Genomic DNA, 16,126 nt, shown 5'->3' with positions numbered 1-16,126 from the left:
GAGGAGTTAGGAACAGGAGGCAAACTGAAGCGCCCTGCAATCCTCGGTGGTGGAAGGACATGCGCCAAATTGCTATCCGCCTCAGGCCCATCCGCCACTGCATTTACCCAGTGTGCCGTTAGGGAGATATAACGCCCCTGACCATGCTTACTGGTCCACGTATCGGTAGTTAGGTGGACCTTGCCACAGATGGCGCTGCGCAGTGCACACCTGATTTTTTCCCCCACTTGGTTGTGCAGGGAAGGGATGGCTTGCCTGGAAAAGTAGTGGCGGCTGGGCACGACATACTGTGGGAAAGCCACCGACATAAGGCTTTTAAAACTGTGCGTCTCCACCAGACGGAATGACAGCATTTCAAAGGCCAAGAATTTTGAAATGCTGGCATTCAGGGCCAGGGATCGCGGGTGGGTAGGGGGGTACTTCCTCTTCCTCTCAAGTGTTTGGGAGATGGAAAGCTGAACGCTTCCACGGGACATTGTGGAGATGGTTGGTGACCCAGGTGGTGGTGTTGCTGAGAGATCGTCTGTTTGCGGGGTGGCAGGTGCCAGTATCACTACAGATGTGGCTGGAGCGGCCGAGACTGCAGCAGAAGAGGAAGCAGGATGAGCCAGAGACGTTTCTTGGTTTTGAAGGTGTCTACTCCACTGCAGCTCGTGCTTTGCACTTAGATGCCTGATCATGCAGGTTGTGCTCAGGTTGAGAAGGTTTATGCCTCGCTTCAGGCTCTGATTGCACAGGGTGCAAACAACTCGTGTCCTGTCATCAGCACATTTTCTAAAGAACTTCCACGCTAGAGAACTCCTTTGAGCTGGCTTTGGTGCGCTCGTTCCCTTGCTGCGTTGGGCAGTAGCAGGCGTAGTGTCTAGGGCACGGCCGCTCCGCTTCTGCACCCTGCTCCCTCTTCTGCTGTGCTGGTGGCTCTGTGCGACCACCGCCTCTTCCTCCAAACTACTCAGGTCACCTGCATGACCTTCATTCCATGTGGGGTCGAGGACCTCATCGTCCTCCACATCATCTTCCACCCAGTCTTCACCCCTGCCCTCCTTGTCGGTCTCTACAATTATGAACGGCGCAGCAGTTGGCACCTGCATTTCGTCATCATCGGATACGTGCTGCGATGGTCCTTGCATGTACTCATCTTGAGAAATAAGTGGTTGGGCATTGCTGCACTCAATCTCTTCCACTTCTGGGGCAGGGCTAGGTGGATGGCCCTGGGAAACCCTGCTGACAGAGTCATCAAAAAGAAGAAGAGACTGCTGTATGGCTTGAGGCTCAGACTGCTTGCCTGATTTGCAAGGGGGTGAGGTGAAAGACGGTTGGACATTGGCTGCAGGTGCCAACTCTGACCTTTCTGCAGTAGACTGGGTGGGAGACAATGTCAAGGAACTGGAGGCACTGTCAGCAACCCAATCTACTATCGCCTGTACTTCTTCAGGCCTCATCAGGTCTAGAGGCGCATTATGCCCTACCAAATACTGCTGCAGGTTCTGTCGCCTACTCACACTTGAGGAAGGTGTTTCACTTGTGCGTGTAGCTGGCACAGATCGACCACGTCCTCTCCTTGCAACAGGAATTCTACCAGCAGCACCACTACCCAGGCCACGGCCCCTATTTGATGGTCTCCTCATATTTCTGTAATTTATGATCCTGCCCTAGAAAGGTGTTTATTGAATAGCGGAACAAAACAACAACAGTATCGCACGGGTGTATCTGATAGTCAAATATGCAAACTAAGCCGCAATTTTTACCCCAAAAGGGTGTATATTGAATAGCGGAATAGGAAAAAGGATAAAAAAACGGTGTATCTCACACGTACAAACACAGACTAGGCCCCGATTAAAATTTTTTGTACCCTAAAGGGAGGATGAGGAAGAGGAGTAGGAGGAGTTGGGAACAGGAGGCAAACTGAAGCGCCCTGCAATCCTTGGCGGTGGAAGGAGATGCGCCAAACAAATTTAAAAGGTGTATCTCACACGTACCAATACAGACTATCCCGCAATTTAATTTTTTACACTCAAACAGGGTGTATATTGAATAGCGGAATAGGACAAATTTTACAAAACGGTGTATCTCACACGTACAAACACAAACTAGGCCCCGATTACAATTTTTTGTACCCTAAAGGCAGGATGAGGGAGAGGAGTAGGAGGAGTTGGGAACAAGAGGCAAACTGAAGCGCCCTGCAATCCTCGGCGGTAGAAGGAGATGCGCCAAACAAATTTAAAAAGGTGTATCTCACATGTACCGATACAGACTATCCCGCAATTTAATTTTTTACACTCAAACAGGGTGTATATTGAATAGCGGAATAGGACAAATTTTACAAAAGGGTGTATCTCACACGTACAAACACAGACTATCCCGCAATTTAATTGTTTATACCCAAAGGTTTTTATTAAATAGCGGAATAGAAAATATGATCAAAAAAAGTGTATGTATCTCACACGTACACAACCAGACTAGGCCCCAATTACTATTGTTTGTACCCCTAAAGGCAGGATGAGGAGTAGGAGGAGTTTGGAACAGGCAGCACCCTCAAATCTTCAGAAGTATGAGATGAACCCCAAAAACTTGGAAAGGTGTATCTCACACCTACCAACACAGACTATCCCGCAATTTAATTGATACCCAAAGGTTTTTATTGAATAGCGGAATAGAAAATATGATCAAAAAAAGTGTATGCATCTTACACGTACAGAACCACACTAGTCCCCAATTACTATTGTTTGTACCCCTAAAGGCAGGATGAGGAGTAGGAGGAGTTTGGAACAGGCAGCACCCTCAAATCTTCAGAAGTATGAGATGAACCCCAAAAACTTGGAAAGGTGTATCTCACACGTACCAACACAGACTATCCCGCAATTTAATTGATACCCAAAGGTTTTTATTGAATAGCGGAATAGAAAATATGATCAAAAAAAGTGTATGTATCTCACACGTACAGAACCACACTAGGCCCCAATTACTATTGTTTGTACCCCTAAAGGCAGGATGAGGAGTAGGAGGAGTACGGAACAGGCAGCACCCTCCAATCTTCAGAAGTATGAGATGAACCCCAAAAACTTGGAAAGGTGTATCTCACACCTACCAACACAGACTATCCCGCAATTTAATTGATACCCAAAGGTTTTTATTGAATAGCGGAATAGAAAATATGATCAAAAAAAGTGTATGTATCTCACACGTACACAACCACACTAGGCCCCAATTACTATTGTCTGTACCCCTAAAGGCAGGATGAGGAGTAGGAGTTTGGAACAGGCAGCACCCTCAAATCTTCAGAAGTATGAGATGAACCCCAAAAACTTGGAAAGGTGTATCTCACACGTACCAACACAGACTATCCCGCAATTTAATTGTTTATACCCAAAGGTTTTTATTGAATAGCGGAATAGAAAATATGATCAAAAAAAGTGTATGTATCTCACACGTACAGAACCACACTAGTCCCCAATTACTATTGTTTGTACCCCTAAAGGCAGGGTGAGGAGTAGGAGGAGTTTGGAACAGGCAGCCCCCTCAAATCTTCAGAAGTATGAGATGAACCCCAAAAACTTGGAAAGGTGTATCTCACACGTACCAACACAGACTATCCCGCAATTTAATTGTTTATACCCAAAGGTTTTTATTGAATAGCGGAATAGAAAATATGATCAAAAAAAGTGTATGTATCTCACACGTACACAACCAGACTAGGCCCCAATTACTATTGTTTGTACCCCTAAAGGCAGGATGAGGAGTAGTAGGAGTTTGGAACAGGCAGCACCCTCAAATCTTCAGAAGTATGAGATGAACCCCAAAAACTTGGAAAGGTGTATCTCACACCTACCAACACAGACTATCCCGCAATTTAATTGATACCCAAAGGTTTTTATTGAATAGCGGAATAGAAAATATGATCAAAAAAAGTGTATGTATCTCACACGTACACAACCAGACTAGGCCCCAATTACTATTGTTTGTACCCCTAAAAGGCAGGATGAGGAGTAGGAGGAGTTTGGAACAGGCAGCACCCTCAAATCTTCAGAAGTATGAGATGAACCCCAAAAACTTGGAAAGGTGTATCTCACACCTACCAACACAGACTATCCCGCAATTTAATTGATACCCAAAGGTTTTTATTGAATAGCGGAATAGAAAATATGATCAAAAAAAGTGTATGTATCTCACACGTACACAACCAGACTAGGCCCCAATTACTATTGTTTGTACCCCTAAAAGGCAGGATGAGGAGTAGGAGGAGTTTGGAACAGGCAGCACCCTCAAATCTTCAGAAGTATGAGATGAACCCCAAAAACTTGGAAAGGTGTATCTCACACGTACCAACACAGACTATCCCGCAATTTAATTGATACCCAAAGGTTTTTATTGAATAGCGGAATAGAAAATATGATCAAAAAAAGTGTATGTATCTCACACGTACAGAACCACACTAGGCCCCAATTACTATTGTTTGTACCCCTAAAGGCAGGATGAGGAGTAGGAGGAGTACGGAACAGGCAGCACCCTCCAATCTTCAGAAGTATGAGATGAACCCCAAAAACTTGGAAAGGTGTATCTCACACCTACCAACACAGACTATCCCGCAATTTAATTGATACCCAAAGGTTTTTATTGAATAGCGGAATAGAAAATATGATCAAAAAAAGTGTATGTATCTCACACGTACACAACCACACTAGGCCCCAATTACTATTGTCTGTACCCCTAAAGGCAGGATGAGGAGCAGGAGTTTGGAACAGGCAGCACCCTCAAATCTTCAGAAGTATGAGATGAACCCCAAAAACTTGGAAAGGTGTATCTCACACGTACCAACACAGACTATCCCGCAATTTAATTGTTTATACCCAAAGGTTTTTATTGAATAGCGGAATAGAAAATATGATCAAAAAAAGTGTATGTATCTCACACGTACAGAACCACACTAGTCCCCAATTACTATTGTTTGTACCCCTAAAGGCAGGGTGAGGAGTAGGAGGAGTTTGGAACAGGCAGCCCCCTCAAATCTTCAGAAGTATGAGATGAACCCCAAAAACTTGGAAAGGTGTATCTCACACGTACCAACACAGACTATCCCGCAATTTAATTGTTTATACCCAAAGGTTTTTATTGAATAGCGGAATAGAAAATATGATCAAAAAAAGTGTATGTATCTCACACGTACACAACCAGACTAGGCCCCAATTACTATTGTTTGTACCCCTAAAGGCAGGATGAGGAGTAGTAGGAGTTTGGAACAGGCAGCACCCTCAAATCTTCAGAAGTATGAGATGAACCCCAAAAACTTGGAAAGGTGTATCTCACACCTACCAACACAGACTATCCCGCAATTTAATTGATACCCAAAGGTTTTTATTGAATAGCGGAATAGAAAATATGATCAAAAAAAGTGTATGTATCTCACACGTACACAACCAGACTAGGCCCCAATTACTATTGTTTGTACCCCTAAAAGGCAGGATGAGGAGTAGGAGGAGTTTGGAACAGGCAGCACCCTCAAATCTTCAGAAGTATGAGATGAACCCCAAAAACTTGGAAAGGTGTATCTCACACCTACCAACACAGACTATCCCGCAATTTAATTGATACCCAAAGGTTTTTATTGAATAGCGGAATAGAAAATATGATCAAAAAAAGTGTATGTATCTCACACGTACACAACCAGACTAGGCCCCAATTACTATTGTTTGTACCCCTAAAAGGCAGGATGAGGAGTAGGAGGAGTTTGGAACAGGCAGCACCCTCAAATCTTCAGAAGTATGAGATGAACCCCAAAAACTTGGAAAGGTGTATCTCACACCTACCAACACAGACTATCCCGCAATTAAATTGATACCCAAAGGTTTTTATTGAATAGCGGAATAGAAAATATGATCAAAAAAAGTGTATGTATCTCACACGTACACCACACTAGGCCCCAATTACTATTGTTTGTACCCCTAAAATGCAGGATGAGGAGTAGGAGGAGTTTGGAACAGGCAGCACCCTCAAATCTTCAGAAGTATGAGATGAACCCTAAAAACTTGGAAAGGTGTATCTCACACCTACCAACACAGACTATCCCACAATTTAATTGATACCCAAAGGTTTTTATTGAATAGCGGAATAGAAAATATGAGATAAGATTGGTGTGATTTATCAATAGCACATGATGTGAACAGCAGTGTCTTATATCATCCAGCTCTGCTGCAGGCCACAATTTAATTTTTTTTAACCCAAGGCTGTATATTGAATAGTGGAATAGAAAAAAGTGTATGATTTTTGAAACCACTGAATAATAGCACATGTGAACTGAACACTGAACACAGCAGTGTATGATCAGAGTCAGCACAGCACAGCTGAAGGACAAACGCTGCACACAGTGACTGATAGAAAAAGACTTTTCTCCCTCCTCCTCAGTGGGCATAAAAGATTGTGTTCACTGCACCCCACACACAGTAAAATCGATGTGGACCACGGACACCTGCCTATCTCCAGCCTCTCCCTAAAAGGATTGATAAGATCGGTCACTGCAAACCCCCCCACACAGCAATATCGATTGTAGAACACACTGTCTGACCCTAAAAATCAGCAGCCTCTCTCCCTAAAAGGATTGATATGATCGGTCACTGCAAACCCCACCCAGCAATATCGATTGTAGAACACACTGTCTGACCCTAAAAATCAGCAGCCTCTCCCTAAAAGGATTGATAAGATCGGTCACTGCAAAATCGATTGTAGAACACTGACCCTAAAAATCAGCAGCCTCGCCCTAAAATGCCCTACAACTCACCCTGCCTAACACACTCCGACCTGTCCCTCAATTCTATCCGGACACAAATGTTTTTTTTTGCCTGTCTGTCCCTAATCAGCAGCCAGCACGTATGATGTGTGCTCTGTCCCTGAACTAACACAGCAGAATGACGCAGCGGCGCTGCCTCGGACTTATAAAGACTTGGTCACATGCTTCAGATGGCCAATCACAGCTACTAATACATTTGTAGGCATGGCTGGGATGGCTTAAGGCACACCAGTTAAACGCTTGTTGATTGGCTGTTGAAAGCCCGCCATGAAAAGCGCGCCAATGCATACAAAACCCGGAAATAAAGTGACCGAACACGGATTTTTACCCGAACATACAGTAAAGTTTTCGGTCCATGTTCGGGTAACAAAAATCCAATTATTCGGTACGAACACGAATAATACAGTCCGTGTTCGCTCAACCCTAGTTATAAACAAAAAAAGACTGACAATTTTGAAAACAAAACAATTTTTTACTTTCTGCTATAAAACACATCCAATAAAAAAATGTAAAAAAAAAAATCAAATTTCTTCATTAATTTAGGCCAGTATGTATTCTGCTACATATTTTTGGTAAAAAAAAAAACACAATAACCGTATACTGATTTTGGCGCGACTTGCACGGACTTCATATAATGAGTGTCTATGCAAGTCGCTCCGAGGTTGCCCCAAAGTAGTACAGGACCCTTTTTCTAAGTCGGAGCGACTTGTGTCGCTCCTATTAGAATGGGTCCTGTAGCACTGCATGGACCGCGACAAGTCACCTGACAAGTCGCGGTAGTGTGAATGGAGACTAAGACATTTTTATTTATTTTTTTACTAGTAATGGCGGCGATCAGCGATTTTTAGCGGGACTGCAATATTGGGGCGGACAAATCGGACACCTGAAACTTTTTTGGGGACCATTGACATTATTACAGTGATCAGTGCAAAAAAATATTCATTTAGTGTACTAACACTGGCAGGGAAAGGGTTAACATCGGGGGGCGATCAAAGGTTTAAATGTATCCCTAGGGCTACCCTTGGCACCCTAGATGTTTTGGAACTACATTTCCAATAATGCCCAACTACACATCAGAGTGCATGAGCATCATAGGAAATGTAGTTTCAAAGCATCTGGGGTACCAAGGTTTGCCATCACTGCCCTGGGGGGGTGCTTGCTAACTGTGTAGGGCATGGTCTGACTGGGCAGTAACAAAAGATCTCTATCTTCTTCTCTGACAGAATGGCGATCTGCCTTGTTTACATAGGCAGACAACGCGGGAATGATTGGTTCCGGCGGGCGCTCGCTGATTATCTCCCGGTGTCCAATCACAGCGAGAGCGGGTTCGGCCCCAGACCAGGAAGAAGATGCGAAGTACAGGTACGTCGTTTGGCGCAGTAAATGTGTGGTGGGCGGTCCGGAAGCGGTTAAAGAAAATCGCTCAGTTGTCCTTTCGGAAATTTTAGTTCGGAAAGGTCGGAATCAGCTGTGGAAAGTTGTTTAGACACAATCAGAAAATCGTACGACCGTTCCCCAGAAGATATTGTTTTTTTTTTGTTTTAATAGCGTGTAGGAGCCATTAGAGTGCAAAAAAAAAAAACACAGGAGGTTGAAGTTCCTCTTTAAAAATCAATGAGCGCCGCCAACTAGACCCCAGCTCATCGATCTGTGACTGGAGACCGATAAGGAGAACGCACATCAGCTCTTCCCCTCCAGATGCCAGTGACGTCCATTCACTTCTAACGGTTTTCGCCAAGCCTCGCCTCTGATTGGCCGCCCTCCGAGGCTTGCGGGGGTCGCGCGCACGCTATACGGGAGGCCCCGCCCCCTTTTCGCCGTGAGTGGAAGTCGGCGGCGGCGCGCACTAGCTAGGCGGGTTCCCAGCGTGAGGTGATTGTAGCGGTAGTTGTCTGTGACTGGCCGGCCGGGTGACGGGGGGGTTGTGGTCCGTCCATTAGAGTTTGGCTTTGCCGGGGGATCCGGCTCCTGGTGGCGGCCATTGGAAATAAAGACTGCTGGTAAGTGACAGGGGGGTTTTTGTGGGTGTGGACGGAGTGCTGTACAGGCGGTGGTGGGGAGGTTTAGTGAGCAGGAAAGGCCGGGGATGCGGCCCTCAGGACCTCTAGGCCGTGGGAAAGAGGCTGCCAGCTCTGGTTTGGGTGGAGAGGGCGGAAGGGACTGAGCTTGTCACAAGGACTTCCTCCAGGCGGCTGTTGTACATGTCACACGGCCACAGGGACTCTCCCTGCCTTCTCATTCCATGGCTGCCTTCCTTGTCAGGGACTGTGCCCACAGAGCTGACAATCTAGGCTGTGTGATTACAGTAGGGGGCATTTGTAAAAGTTTTTCTCTACTTCTCATCAGGTCTGAAACTTACTCCGCCTTCTCAACTTGTTTTATGTCAGGGAACTGCATGACATATCAGGGTGGGCCACATTATGGTAAAATCATGTTTTATAATAAAGCTTTCTTTGATCTAGGAAAGCTTCTTATGAAACTAACTAATGCAGCTATCTGACGATGCCGATACTTGTGGTATTAACCTCTTCCTGACTGTAACACACGTACAGCGGCAGGGGTAGTGGCGTTTAAAGCACAACTCTGGGCTGTGCCCACACTGCCCAGGTCAGCTGCTCATTTCTGTCTAGGGCAGTGATCCACTTACTGATAGGATTTTAATAGTAAATCCCTCATACAGCGGCAGGGATAGTAGGGTTTACAGCACAACTCTGGGCTGTGCCCACACTGCCCAGGTCATCTGCTCATTCCTGTCTAGGACGGTGATCCACTCACTGATAGGATTTTAATAGGAAATCTCTTGTACAGCGGCAGGGATAGGGTTTAAAGCACAACTCTGGGCTGTGCCCACACTGCCCAGGTCAACTGCTTATTTCTGTCTAGGGCAGTGATCCACTCACTGATAGGATTTTAATAGGAAATCTCTTGTACAGCGGCAGGGATATTGGGGTTTAAAGCACAATTCCAGGCTGTGCCCACACTGCCCGGGTCAGCTGCTCATTTCTGTCTAGGGCAGTGATCCACTTACTGATAGGATTTTAATAGGAAATCTCTCATACAGCAGCAGGGATATTGGGGTTTAAAGCACAACTCTGGGCTGTGTCCACACTGCCCGGGTCAGCTGCTCATTTCTGTCTAGGACAGTGATCCACCCACTGATAGGATTTTAATAGGAAATCTTTCATACAGCAGCAGGGATATTTGGGTTTAAAGCACAACTCTGGGCTGTGCCCACACTGCCCGGGTCAGCTGCTCATTTCTGTATAGGACCGTGATCCACTCACTAATAGGATTTTAATAGTAAATCTCTCATACAGTGGCAGGGATAGTAGGGTTTACAGCACAATTCCAGGCTGTGCCCACACTGCCCAGGTCAGCTGCTCATTTCTGTCTAGGACAGTGATCCACCCACTGATAGGATTTTAATAGGAAATCTCTTGTACAGCGGCAGGGATAGGGTTTAAAGCAAAACTCTGGGCTGTGCCCACACTGCCCGGGTCAACTGCTAATTTCTGTCTAGGGCAGTGATCCACTTACTGATAGGATTTTAATAGGAAATCTCTCGTACAGTGGCAGGGATAGTGTGGTTTAAAGCACAACTCTGGGCTGTGCCCACACTGCCAGGGTCAACTGCTCATTTCTGTCTAGTACAGTGATCCACTCACTGATAGGATTTAAATAGGGAATCTCTCGTACAGAAGCAGGGATATTGGGGTTTAAAGCACAACTCTGGGCTGTGCCCACACTGCCCAGGTCAACTGTTCATTTCTGTCTAGGACAGTGATCCACTCACTGATAGGATTTTAATAGGAATCTCTGTAAAGTCAAACCTCTCTGCTAATGATCTGTATTTACCGATCGTTAGCAGAGAGGTTTGACTGCACAGAGACTCCTATAAAAACCTCATCAGTGAGTGGATCACTGCGCCAAGCTCCACCTCAGATCATTAGTGCCCTGCATCAAAATAATCTCTCCTCACCTTACACCTGGTAGAAGAGGGTTTTCCCAAGAAGTTTGTTGCATCCTGAGACGTCAGAAGGAGGAGAGTAGCCGCAACTGATTGACAGGGGGCAGAACTTTGCTTACCCGACACTCATCTACAGCTGAGCAGCAATTGAAGATAAATGCCCTGCGTTGTACCGACACAACAGGGCCGTGCCACCGAGCAGATAAGAGGCGGAGCCCAGCCATCAATGCGAGCAACCACCAATTCAGATCAAGCTAGCTTGTTCGCTGTCAGTGGCAGGTGGCTGGACCCCTAACAGGTCATGGACAGTGTTAACCCTCAGAAGTTGCATGAAAGTCCTACCTGAATGTTCTACAATTAAAACTGGTCATATCCAAGTTGCACCTATCCAAAACTGTACTCCAAAGTCAGCGCAACTTTGGAGTCATACAAGTGTGAAAGGGGCCTAAAAGCAGAGCCAGGCCCTCTTAAAGTGGTTGTATCCTCAAAAAAAAAAACAAAATCCTGCAGGACAAAGGCATAGTGAGCTAGTATGCATCGCATACTAGCTTTTTATGAAATACCTTAGAACGAAGCCCCGACACCGTCTCCCGGACACCGATGATGCAGCTGACGTCTTCCCTCGATGTCTCTTCCGGGTTCGGCGGCTCCGTAACTGAGTGGCCCGAGCCGCGATGATGTCACTCCCGTGCATGCGCGTGGGAGTTCACTTTCTGGCAAGAAGCTCTGAAGGTCCACCAGCGGCTGCATGCAGGGCGAATAAATCCTAAACCGTTCAGGTTTAGGAGATATTAATTTTACCTACAGGTAAGCCTTACTATAGGCTTACCTGTAGGTAAAAGTTAAGTATCCTTCCGCTTTAATCTTTACAGCCAAGGAAGCTACCATCTTAGCTTTGGTTTGATCTGCAGTTGCCATGATGCCGCACATGTGATCAGTTATGGCACAAGCCATTTGATGGTTCAGTTGAGAGCACAAGCAACTGACAGTTTTGCACATCATGCCTTGACTGTAACTCTTTTTGGAAGCAGTTGAATCAATGGGTCTAGTTCCTCTTAAAAGGCTGCTAGGAGGCAGTATGAAGGAGTAGGAGACCCTGTCACCATGTCCTGCTCTATCGAGTTAAAACACTCAGGCATTTTTTAGTACATGTACTTAAAGCAGTGTTTCTAGCTTGAAACTAGAATAGTTTGGGAATATGGATGAGCTTGCTTTTATTCCAAACCTGTTGCAGGAAGTAAGTGACCATTGCTAGAGCAATGAGCTGCAGCTGGGACATGCCCTGTTCTGCAACCACACATACATACACACGGATTGGGATATTTGTGACATCAATGAACTAAGATCATTGATGTAATCCGCATCCCCGCCCATTTGTATCATCAGTGGAAATCCCCCTTCCCGCATCTTATTGGACCAGTAATGGTAAATAAATGTATGCTCATCCCTGTTTGGCTATATCAGTCTTAGGCCCTGTTCAATGTTGAGCTGAGTGTCTGGTGTTTTTTTTTGGGGGGCTTTTATTTTATTACATATTCCTATTGAAGTCTGTTTGGGCCTAAACCATGCTACCCTCAGATGTCAATGAGTGCCATGAATATAATGGAAAGTCTAGTGTCAATCAAGCCTTGTAGCACTTCTGGTGAAGCTTCTGATCACTCAGGTGTTAAAGGGGCCTGGCTTTTAGGCCACTCACAGCCTCCCTCTTACAGCACAGCATTTTAGCTGCAAGTACAACATAAATGTCAACTTTCTAACATAGACAGTGAAAGCTGCCGCTGTCAGTGTTTACTATACAGCATATGCAACAGCCGATTTTGGGAGATTTTTGTCCTCGCCATAGAAACATTGTGGTGATGTACAGGTGTAGCTTCATTCAGCCTGGACATTTGAGTCTCTGACAAAAATGCTACATTTCCAGGAGTGTCAAACTAGTCAGGGTTCATACGGTCATGGAAATCCTGGAAAAGTTTTGGAATTTTTAGATGACACTTTCCAGGCCTGGAAAGGTCATGGGAAATTCGGAAATACACTAGGTTTTGGAAAAGTCATGGAATTAAATTACTGTGGAGGCGCGGGAAGCAGATGCTTAATTATTTTATAATTATATTGCCACATACTGTATTTACATTTCGCTGTATTAGCGTCCTTCCGGGTCCGCGGTATGCGCGTGCTGTCATTGGCCAGCAGCAGCCGAAGAGATGACCCAATCAGGCAGCGGGGAGGGCCGGCCGCGGTTTGCCTGGAGACACTGTGACTGACTAGCAGCAGCAGTAACAGCCGGGAGATTATCAACCAATGAGGCAGCGGAAGCGTCACTGGAGGGCGGGCCGACCGCATGAATGTGATGATGATGCGGAAGGGGGCGGTAACCGTTTTGCGCGCCTTCCAACCCCCCTGCAATGCTTTCCAGTCCCCCCTCCCCCCCGTGCCCTTCAGCTCCTCCAGTGCTCTCTGCTTCCCCTGTGCTCTTCTATCTTCTATCATGTCTGTAGTCTCTGACCTTCTCTTGTATCATGTCCGCAGCCTCTGACCACCTCCTGTATCATGTCCGCAGCCTCTGACCACCTCCTGTATCATGTCCGCAGCCTCTGACCACCTCCTGTATCATGTCCGCAGCCTCTGACCACCTCCTGTATCATGTCCGCAGCCTCTGACCACCTCCTGTATCATGTCCGCAGCCTCTGACCACCTCCTGTATCATGTCCGCAGCCTCTGACCACCTCCTGTATCATGTCCGCAGCCTCTGACCACCTCCTGTATCATGTCCGCAGCCTCTGACCACCACCTGTATCATGTCCGCAGCCTCTGACCACCACCTGTATCATGTCCGCAGCCTCTGACCACCACCTGTATCATGTCCGCAGCCTCTGACCACCTCCTGTATCATGTCCGCAGCCTCTGACCACCTCCTGTATCATGTCCGCAGCCTCTGACCACCTCCTGTATCATGTCCGCAGCCTCTGACCACCTCCTGTATCATGTCCGCAGCCTCTGACCACCTCCTGTATCATGTCCGCAGCCTCTGACCACCTCCTGTATCATGTCCGCAGCCTCTGACCACCTCCTGTATCATGTCCGCTAAATGTACAGTGTGTGTCGTAAAACGTTTGACATTTCGAACATGGGAGAGGCAGCGCTGTCTAGCCACGCTAAAGGTGCAAAGCACCAGTCTGCAGCTGCGTGCTTGACAGCTTCCAATCTGATCGCTGGCTTTTTCACCCGTGCGCCTGAAGTGACACCGGCACCCAGCTGCGGCAGCGGTGCTTCCATCTTATCCACTGTAAAACAAGGGACCATTTTGAGTCACGCTGTATCCAGAAACGAAACCCTAAGGGCTCTTTCACACTGTCCGCCTCCACAGGCGGATCCGTGTTGCTCAGCGGGGATCGATCCGCGATCCCCGCTGAGCCGGGCGGATGACAGCTCCGTCTCCGCTTTCAAAGCGGAGAGGGAGGTGTCTCAGCACCCGCTGCCCTCTATGGGGGATCGGAGGAGAGCGGACAGCTTGTCCGCTCTCATCAGATCCGCTCCGATTACTGAACGGATGGAAAAATAGGGTTTCCATCCGTCCAGATTTCAGCACAGGATCGGATGCGGATGGCAGCGGGTGTCAGCGGAGGTGTCTCCGCTGACACCCGCTGCCCCATAGAGCTGCATGGAGGATCCGATCAGATCCGCCTAAAAAACTGACAGGCGGATCTGATCGGACCGCCCGTGTGTAAGAGCCCTTACTGCAGAGGTACTGTACACTACAAAGCTTGTAATTTATTTTAGTAAAAATATGCTGGGTGTGACATGGATTTTCTTCTTATTTAACATGTATACATAGACATTTCATGAAACATTAGGTCATGAATATTTACGTGAAGTCATGGAAAAGTCATGGAATTTTATTGGTGAAAATGTGTATGAACCCTGCTAGTGGTGTTGATATCTCTGGTTAAAGTGGAACTCCAGGCACCTACAAAAAGTTTAGCTGCTGACTTGAAAAACAGCCACTCACCTGTTCCTTGGTCCAGTGGTGAGCTCACCACAGCTGTCCTCTTCCTCCGTCCTCCCTCGGCGGCGCCGGCATCTTCACTATGAGCACCCAGCTGGGCCGCTTGCGGCTTTGCAGCCGAGCACCAACTGCACATGCATGAGTCGTGCAGTGAATCCTGTATTGGTGGATGCAGTCTTCTGGGACCTGTCAGTGTCCCAGAAGACTGCAGGAGGGAGGAAGAGGAACTGCTGTTCCCAGCGCCACAGCGCTGGGAATGGAAGTGGGAGCGAGTACCTGTCATAATCAGGTACCTGCTCCCCCACCCCCGCTCCTCAGAAGTGGAGTTCGTTTTGGGTGGAGTTCTGATTTAAGTGGCTGAAATTCTGCAGCAGTGTATAAGCGTGCTATAGATTGTCTGCATGTGTTTAGTGCAGAGGTAGGCAACATTGGCATTCCAGCTGTGGTGAAACTAAAACTTCCATCATACCTCCAGGAGTCAGGCCTGTGGCTCTGTCTTGCTATACTATACCTGTAGTTTCACTACAGCTGAAATGCAGAGGTTGCCTATCCCAAGTTTATTAGAGTAGGACCTGGTGACAGGATCTCTTTAAGAATGATATTTGTTCTACCATTCATATTTTCCATTCACACCTCTTTGGCTTTTTGGTGGTGTGTCAGCAGGGTTTAATTGTGACCTTCAGCTCAAAGTACTGTTTAGTTTCGTTAGACCCTGCTGCCTATTTTAGTAACTTGTAATTGCTGTTTGTGAAATGGTTTTATAAGGAATGTGTCAATTTAGTGTCATGTCTGTAATTTTAATACATATATTTGATGTTCCTGTATGAAGTAACATTTTAATGTATTCTTGTAATGCGGACTCTAAGCATTTATTAGCATTCTAAGGCCTGCTGTGTATAACATTTTCTGCTTGTTTGGCTGTTTTGTTACCTGCCCAGTTCTTAATAATAGATTTGTAGATGCTTTTGGTTGTCGGCCCATTGAATTGCTAGTGAAGGAGCTGTCCCAGGATTTTTACATCTGTATACAGTGAATATTCTTGTCTGTCTGTTTTTTGATATTGTGGGGAATAGGTAGAACATCTGTTTTATTGATTTCCACGCCCCTCCTTTGGAGCATAACAGAAAACGTCTTGGTCAAAGGAATTTTCAGTGTATGTGGTTTTCTTTCAGAAATTGCATTCCTTTTAAAACGAAATGTTAAAAGCAAGTAAAGGGCATTCTTTCAGTCAGCGAATGTACAAAGATTTTTTGTATGAATATTTTCGTCCGAAAATCGATCCGTGTATGGCCAGCATAATGACACTTTTCTGCAGCTTCTCCATTGAAGTCTATTGAACTAAAAAGGCAAAAAAAATGCACCGACCGTTTTGCAT

General features: G+C 46.3%; 1 protein-coding gene across 1 annotated transcript in view; it reads left to right on the top strand.

The window, feature by feature from the left end:
* Window positions 1-8,585: 8,585 nt before the first annotated feature.
* RAP1A (RAP1A, member of RAS oncogene family) overlaps window positions 8,586-16,126 on the top strand; it is a 171,621-nt gene continuing 164,080 nt past the window's right edge. Inside the window, exon 1 of the mRNA XM_082244866.1 lies at window positions 8,586-8,781. The gene's annotated coding sequence lies outside the window, so the exon portion shown is untranslated. The remainder of the gene's footprint in view (window positions 8,782-16,126) is intronic.

The sequence above is a fragment of the Pelophylax lessonae genome (genome assembly GCF_965119305.1).
Source record: "Pelophylax lessonae genome assembly, chromosome: 2".
NCBI lineage: Eukaryota > Metazoa > Chordata > Amphibia > Anura > Ranidae > Pelophylax > Pelophylax lessonae.
Note: the sequence above shows the minus strand (reverse complement) of the source record. Positions and strands in the feature narration are given on the sequence as shown.